Source organism: Acyrthosiphon pisum, chromosome A1 (assembly GCF_005508785.2).
Source record: "Acyrthosiphon pisum isolate AL4f chromosome A1, pea_aphid_22Mar2018_4r6ur, whole genome shotgun sequence".
NCBI lineage: Eukaryota > Metazoa > Arthropoda > Insecta > Hemiptera > Aphididae > Acyrthosiphon > Acyrthosiphon pisum.
The window spans coordinates 89,812,658-89,822,006 of record NC_042494.1 but is presented as its reverse complement, the minus strand read 5'-3'; the positions used below and the strand labels follow the sequence as shown (position 1 = coordinate 89,822,006).

At 33.0% G+C, this 9,349-nt stretch overlaps 1 protein-coding gene across 1 annotated transcript in view; it reads left to right on the top strand.

Moving 5' to 3' along the window:
• Window positions 1–2,590: 2,590 nt before the first annotated feature.
• The window catches only part of LOC100169464 (insulin-like peptide receptor), a 55,131-nt gene continuing 48,372 nt past the window's right edge, over window positions 2,591–9,349 (top strand). Inside the window, exon 1 of the mRNA XM_008184754.3 lies at window positions 2,591–3,099. The gene's annotated coding sequence lies outside the window, so the exon portion shown is untranslated. The remainder of the gene's footprint in view (window positions 3,100–9,349) is intronic.

Sequence of the window (9,349 nt, the reverse complement as noted above, 5' to 3'; positions counted from 1 at the left end):
TCGGTACGCCACTGGCAGTCTACGTCGACTGTATATATTATATAACCCGTCAAAACTTCATTATAATTTATACGTTATAAGTCAGTGAATTTTTTAAACATTTTATTTTTACTTTTAATGTACTATTTAGGTAACTCGTAATTGTTTGTAATCATATTGTATGTACCAGGTACATAAGTACATTGTACCTATTGAATACTGGTTTCATTTTGTATTATTAAAATTTTTGTAAAATAAAAAATATATTATTGGAAAAATAATTACCTATCTAAACAAATAAATAATGAACTAATATTAGAATTGATTTTCTAACTCAATATTATTCTTTTCTTCAAGGCACTAAATAATAATTGCTCCATTTGTTTCCCTCTCCCTTCACTCGGCCCCGTGGCCTGTAGTTATCCCTGTTTATATGTTTTCTTTAGTGTGTTGTGTACTTGTATGTAATATGTACCATGTACCTACGATATACCTGAAAAATGTTCATTGCTCAACTACTCAAGATATTACTTTGTTGTCGCGAAAGTCTTTTGTTGTTACGAAACCAGACTAACATGAATAACATAATAGAGCATTCAAATACAATATAAATTATGTTATTTCAATTTGTCCATATCAAGTGTATTAGTGTATATCATTAAGAGATGGATTAGGGGTTGTTATTTATTTTTCATACAATACCTGAATAGCATTTTTTTATAATATTGTAACCTTTACACATGCCACATTAAATATTAATTGACGATGTCACAATAATATAAAGGCACGCAACGTGGAGTGGCTATTGAATTTTGACGCCAGCGCGAACCTTTGTCATTATTAATTTTTTTCATGAATAATAAGAAATATTTATAATGAATAGGGATGATATTATACAGTATAAACATACAGCTGTGTAAGAAACATACAATACAATAATACACTTCTGGAAGAACTGACAATTAAGTGCTACGCACTTATAATATAAATTATAATTATTTTACTACTTATTAATGTCTGAAAGTCCTGACTTTAAGACAACTATTTTATAGTTTTTTTTTAAAATTCCGCACGTGTTAATGTTTAATACTAAAATATAAGTGTTGATTAACGGACCGGGAATCTGACAAAATATTATATATAATTGGAAGATCGCTGTATGTAATACTCATATGTATGAATAAGGCAGGCTAAGTCTCTCTTGATTTATCGCCCCTTTTATCATTAAAAATTTCCTAAGCCATGAAAATTATATTATACAATTATTAGGTGTGTTAGAAAAGTATTTATCGATGCAAACGACAACAAATCAGTAAAATATTTAATAAGATCGCCTATGTGGCTTACAAAATATGCACACCACCCTTGTTTTTGCCGCAAATTACGCCTCTGGTTTCTACGACGCGCGTGGCGCATATCGCGGGCTGAAATAATATTCTGTTTACTATAATATGGTAATTTGTGTACCGATACGGTTAACGCGGAGTAAAATATCCTTCAGCGGAGAACACGTGTTCAAAACGTTCGCTTTACTATAATATTATAATATCTTCACTCGTCACATACACATGACTGGCCATGGGTTTACAGTGACGAGCAGACGACCGTTTATCATTATTAATGAATATTGTAATAATTTAATAGTGTATAAATGTATAATACTAATAAACACACTTCGTATTTTCCGATCCACCAATCTCAAAGTTTGCGCTCGTCGGTGTGAAATCAGGTAAGTAACTTTATTGTAGCAGGTATTATCATTATTATTATGATTGGAGATACGTAATAAATATATAGAACCTGCCGATGGCAGTCCGGGCTTTATTATCGATTTGGAATCGACGAATTATCGTGTCGTAGAACCGGACGATGACGAGGGGACGAGGCGGCGGCGGACAATCGTTATGGTGTAGTTATCCCCGTGTCGACGGCCCGGCCAGCGGAAACGGCTATATCGCGGCTATCGATTTGGCAAACAACGTTTCCGAAATATTATTATAGTTGGCGCGCGCGGTATCCGCACACGACGACCACGACGCCGATCCGGTGTCCGGACGTCCAGCGGCGCGTCGTCGAATAATGACACAACGAACAGTTATGGGTTATATACGGAGCGTTGGCCGTGGATAATCACGCTCCATTCCAATGACCCTGTATATATGCTGCTGCGCTTGTGTATGTTATTATTTTTCGGGTGTTGTTGTTTCCCGTAAAAGCCGGCCGGCTGTCCCGCCGAGCCGCGGCTGCCGAGCGCGACCGACCTTGACCCCACAGCCGTCTTACGCATGCGCCGCGACCGGACAAAAACATTCTCCCTCTTTCGGCGGCGGCGGCGGCGGCAGCGGCGACTGATCGCATCCGAGGCGGCGGCTCAGCTCCTCAAGGCGCGCGCAAACGTCGACTGCTGCTGCGGAATTCACCGACGCTAAACTCGCGCACACACACGCATACACGTACCACGCACGATATCATACGAGTCTACTCGCGCGCGCGTTTCTAGGTTATGTTATTGTTCGTTCGTAGTGCCTGTGTGTGCGTGTTATTACTATTATTATTATTATTATTATTATTATTATTATTATTATTATTATTATTATTTAACATTATTATTATTATTTTTATTATTATTATTAATAATTTTTCATCGCTTCGCCACCGGAGGGGGAGGAGTGAGAGCGTTTCGAAAACTACTGACTATATAGAGGACACGTTTTTTTCGTTGACTGCGCAGATTTTCTACACGGTTGAACGCCAAACCGTTTTTAACGTCATCGTCGTTTTATTCTCTTATCGCGCGTTTTACTCTTTCGTCGCTCTCGTCCACGGCGGACGGACGTAATAGTAAAATATAATATTTCACCTTTGATAATATCATAATTATTATTATTATAGTCGTGTGCGTGTGCTGTGTGTAGGTAACAGTTTCGTGCCGAGTTTCCAGTCGACGGGACTTTGGGCGATAACGTGGCCTCCGCGTGTGCGCCCTTTTTACGTGGACAAGACGTTTTACCGTCGAGCCTCCTGAAATCACGTACGTGACGCGCATCTCATCGGCTCGGCGGTCGACAGCACGCCAGACAGTGGTACGGTGCGTGCTATCCGGGACACACAAGCCACAAGGTAAATAGAGCTAGAGCAGGTGTTGAGTATAATATCTCGTCGCACGCCCGCGCGTTTATCATCATCCTCGTGGGGGCAAACGTAACGTGTTCTGCAGGCTGTCCGCCCGGCCGCGACGGCACCGCATGACAATAATTATAATAACAATAACAAAGTCAACGTGTGGCTGCAAATACAGTCCCGTAGCGCTCGAAACCGCTGCCACCGCAACCTACGACTAAAGTACCCGACGCCGAGTAATTAATGCGCTCTCGACAGTTCTCGATAATTGCGTTTACACGACTGAGTGCTATACAACTAACAAGTACAACAATATTAAAATATCAGTAGCTCTGTCGTCACTCACTACTGTGAGTGTGTCTACTGTCTGTCGAGGGGCTGTCTAGTTTGAAGTACGGGTCTGAACTACTGTTTTTTTTTTCGTATCGATTACGTAATTATTGATAGTTGTTGTCGTCGTCGAAGTCGATTGATCGACAAAAATATTATACTAATTACTAATTACTAATTAATAATATCGAATAGTTAAATATTATACAACCTACACGCGTTGTTGAGCGCATGCGTATCAGAGTGACGTTCTCAAGAATATACTCATCGACAACTGTTACTGGTGGGGGGGGGAGATTAATTTATTAAACGGTTCATACGGGTATTATAACGGAGGATTAGAGGAGAACAATTTGTGCTTTACGATTTTACCCGCCAAAGTATGTTATAATACAATGACAACCTGTTATTTAAATTAGGATCATAAAAATAAGGCCAGGTGAGTTGATATATAATAATTAATAATACAAGTTACGGCTAATAGCTGTACCCCCTCCCCCCAATAACCCCACCATCTTAATTCCACCACAATGGTTGATGGACGTGGTAGGTCCTCGTGTTTTCCGTCCGTATAATTCACGTAATATTTCCACAGACCACATCACTAGAACAGTGTTTAGTGTTTATCGCTGATGATTAGCTCATTGAATAACGTTGAATAACACACGTTCGTCGTCGTTTCAGACATGATAATATTTTTCAAATGTGGCTGTCGGGTATAATAAATAATAATAATATACAATATACCTACCTATCCGTGATAAAAATCGAATGAGACGACGTTGTTGATAATAAGAATTATAATATCTCCACGGTCAAATATATTATCAAAAAAACGTGGTTTGGTTTCGTTTTTACAACGGGTTTATATTTTTTCGTTTGAAATCAAATATGGTGGATGGTTTTTTTTTCAAACTGCGATCACGAACGTGACTGCTTGAGGTTTGTATTATTTGTAATGCAGTATAGGTACGTTGGAGAAACAATAGGACGATAAATGTCGGCGGAGCGCCCTCCTATATATGAACGGTGACGAAAAGGTGTTATTGCAGTCACGCAATATTTATAATACGATTCAACGTTTTATTTTTCGTTTACCATTTTTCATTTTCTCCGCGACTAATAGTATTACAAAATCAGACTCCGGTAACCGGAGTACATTAAAATATCATAATATAATAGAAAATCTAATTTCGTTAGAGGGAGATTAGAATTATCTCTGATCGTGGTTTACGTTATTCTTTTTACTTTTACTACGAATCGTACTACGGTAAATCAACCCTAACCATTCGACCATGCGCGGTATTACAGCACGTAATCCATTTCAATTGCCATACGGATAAATAAATATCTATTTCTGAATTTACTCCACAGGTCTAGCGGCTTTGAAGAGGGTTTATTGTAATGTAATAAAATTCCAGTTTTTTATATGGTTTTCACGTTTAAAATTCGTTAATCATATCGTCACTCAACGTGTGTGATTTGTGACAGGGAAAGTACTACCACGTTGATTTGATTTACCTATGCATTCTGTATACACTAGACATAATATAGTTTTGGATTATGATAATTAAAACGAGACTTGTATGCCGAAAATAATATGAATCAATCTTAATCATAGACAACTAGGAAGGTTAATTATTTAGATTGCATTGGATTATTGATTATTTTATATTGACCCTCTTTATATAACTTAATAGCTAACACATGTATGGCTGGATTCATCACACGAATTAGCAGCATAAATATAATTACATATAATTTATAAGTACATTTTTTTCCGTATTTAAATAATTATTCTTTTCATTAATGTAATGAATTTTATAAACGATTTAGCCGAGTTTGGTGTACCCAACAAATAATTAATGATTGAGTTAAAACCAGGTGCTCTGAATCTTAAATGAATCGCCGATATTATTGTGTATAACTTTTAGTTATTTAAAAAATTAAAAATGAAACACGCGTGTATCACGGGGGACAGATTAAATTTGTAATTAATTCTATTAGGTACAATTAAATAAATATGAATGTGGCAAATAATTAGATTAATTATAGACTATAGTCAATCTGTCAACCTTGGTGAGACGAATGAAGACGTATAGATGTCGAGAGGGTCGGTGTATAAATTAACACAAAAGTTAAAACAGTACAAAGTTGACATTTTGACACGTTGGTGTTAGATGAGTGATTCGTCGTCGGTTGGCATCATGATGAATGATGATCATTAATAAATAATAATAATACCAAATAACCAATATATTAAATACATAATCGTTGGTTATCGTTTGCGCACCGTCTGTTTACCTGTGCCAAAATATCGCAGGTACCTGTATTGTTTGCACATCAACATATCGAACAATAGAAGAATATAAAAAATATTGATAAGTACATGTATATTATACATATATACAGTTGTACATAATAACATAAATACATAATACGAAAAGATTTTTTACTACCAAATCTAGTTGAACTTGAAACTTCAATATAATCATTGTTATAATAACTCACATGATACGTACCTAGCTATATAATATGAATAAATAAATAAATTGGCTTATTCAATACAATTTTAAGTAAAATAATCATAATTATAATACATAATATTATATTATACTGCACCGGCGGAAGGTATGCCTGAGTGCCTGACCCATTTTTTTGTGGGATTTTAGAATATATGAATTTTAGAACTTTTTTTATCAGTTTATTGTTTACCTACCAATGTTATTTTACGCAAATAATAAATCATATTTTTATTGTATAAGTAGGTGTATTAATATTATGATGCATTATTGGTGCATCATTTATTTATTTATTGTACAAATTGAACAAATCATTTACCAATAAATTTAAAAACTTGATTTCTAAATAAAAAAAAAGCATGTTACAAATATTATAACGTAATTAAATATGTAGATAATACAAAAATTATAAGCATATATTAAAATAGTTGATACTTTTCTGGCTTTGGTTGTAGAAAAAACATCAATTAACTCATCGAAATCTATAACGATTCCGAAATTTCTTGTTCGATAGATAGAGTAGGTAGACAGATTGATAAGTTTAACTTGAGATAAATTACTTCTATTAATTTTAAGTCCCTGTAGCGCGGCCTTATACAAATACCAACACAATATTTGAAAATAGAATATTACCAGCGTCACATTTTAAGCTGAAACTTAGTAAACGACTTGTGATTTTGTGTAATCCCACGGATATATAATACTAGATAGCTGACTTGGCTCTAACGTAGAAGTTGGTAAAATGGCTGACTGTTCAAATTAAAGAGGTCTATGTTTGCAATTCGTTCATTGAAATTTGAGATGTGATATTATGTCAGACTCGTCAGAGTGACAGAGCGTTTGAAAATAATGACGAAGATAAATAAATAATTTGGATTTTATATATTGCTAGTGGGTTTTTAATTTTTATCAATGACAAAAATGTAAGCATGAGCTTCTTTCTTTCATAAGAAATGTCGCCCATTTTCCTGGCTTCAAAACATTACATTTGGGGTATATAGGAAAGTTGGCTTTCTGTATAGTTGTATTATATATCTGTAGGTACTCCTTAGTCCTTATATCTTCCAGTTCTATTGTGAACTATTCTGATGCGCAAACGATGGTACTATAATTTAACGTAGGTAAGGTGAAAGGGCGATGCGCAAACGATGCATAACTCAAAAATCCAGTGATGTTCAACTTTCTTACAAAAAAGGTTGTAATGAACAATAATGACAAGCTAAAGATGTATGGCCAATATAATACATCTAAACCACTAATACTAGGAACCACATAATAATATTATATAAAGTATAATTAAAATAATTAAAGATTTATAATTTATTTTTTTGTTATGTTTATCAACAGACAACATCTATAATATAGGATGAATAAAAAAAATCTTGCGTTATTATTGACAATAGTACCTATAGTAATTGTCTTTGTTATTTTTATGATAACTTTTATATTGAAAACAATAATTTTTTTAATTTGTTTTTGATAATTTTGTTTTTTAGTTCTAAATTAATTTATTCACAGTATACAATTATAGACTCTAAAGAAGTAATTACCGTTGCTAGGTATAATAGTATTGACATCTTATACACTCAATTTAATTTGTTCTGACTTTCAAATTAAGATTTATAAGGGGACAAGCTGATAAACGCTTCCCCGACGTTCATGTGTTTTGAATTAATTATTTTCTATAAATAAGCATAACATATTATGATGGATTAGAAATTTTTTTTAAAAAAAACTAAACTTAAATCGCGTGAATAATGTTAACGATATATTGATATTAGTGATATAACGGTTTGCCTATATATGAGTAACGAAATTAATTAGGTATGTTTATCATCAGTCATCACCATAATATTATTATATAGTCTTTTTCTATACAAATGTAGTGTTTGTAATTGAATACGTCCGGAATATTATAGAACAAAACGTAATAATATAAGTACAGTATTAATTACAATGCATAATATTATTATGTTAGTGACCAATGACATAATCATTTAGCGTGTGCAAACTACTAAGTGGCAACACTCCTGGTAACACGCAGCAATTACTGTAAAATTGCCTTGATCAAATCTTATATTTGATTAAGTAGCTATGGAGTTTTTGTTTACTGTTGTAATCATTATTTTTACCGTGTTAATTTTCTGTACAACATTTCCACGATATCGTACATCGTGATAGGTACCAAAAATTAGATAACCCATTTTGGGCCTCCGATGGTTATGCGTATTTTTGTCTATAACAATATGGCGGTACCGTTATAATTTTAAGAAAATATTGTATTGATACACAATAGGCACGACGTTCGATTTATAAGTCAATATTCGTAAGCTAGTTACAGGTATTTAAAGAATCTGGTAGTTCTGAGATTTACTCGACATTCTTTTTTAGATTCTGAGTGGAACGATCAATGTATTGATTTTACAATGATGTGTGTTTTTTTTTTTTTTTTAATTTTTTTTTTTGTGTCTGTGTACACGATAAGTAGTCGAAATAATGCTTCGATTATCAACTTCAGTATCTTGTTCGATTGGAAAGTGAATATCGTTGGTGCATTGGGGAGGTCAAAATTTAAAATTCCCAGTAATTTTCAAAAGCACCATGAAAAACAAAAGAAAAATTAAGGAAAAACTGGAATTTTTACGCAAAATCGATTTTTAACAAAATTGAATTTGGTTTTTGTTGTAATTTTAAAACAAATGACCGTAGATACATGAAATTTTCAATGGTTGTATATATTTCCATTTTCTATACACGATAACATTTTCAAAATATTTTGATTTGTTTTGAGCTGTTTACGGACAATTTCAGTTTCCAATTTAATTAGTTTTTTTTTCTATGAATGTCAATAAAACTATTTGTTGAGTAAAAATACTTGAAAATTTAATACAAGGCTCCTACTATATTGTTACAATGAGATTTAAAAAATATTAAAAATCCTTAGTCACAGTTTTTTTTTATTAGCATTTAAAGTTCAAAAATTGACACAATATGTAAAAATCACGAAAATTAGCAAATTATTTTGAGTTAAGAATTTGTAAAATTTTTTCTTTTTAGAGCTAAGATTTTAAAATGTAATACAAGATTTCTTATAGGATAATCTACCTTTATCAAAAAAAAAAATGTCTATAAGAAACTCAAATTAAATTTTTATGAGCGTTTCAAATTCATATTTTTACAACATTCGATATTCACTCGATTTCATATACGTAACGATTTTCTTATTTTGTTGTAATTAAAAAACAAGAGACTGTAGAAACTTGAAAATTTCACTGAATGTTTATATTAGCATTTTCTATATACGATAAAATTTTGAAAATAATTTGACTCTTTTTGAGCTGTTTACGGACATTGTAAGTTTTCAATTTTTTTAGTTTTTTTTCTATAAATATCAATAA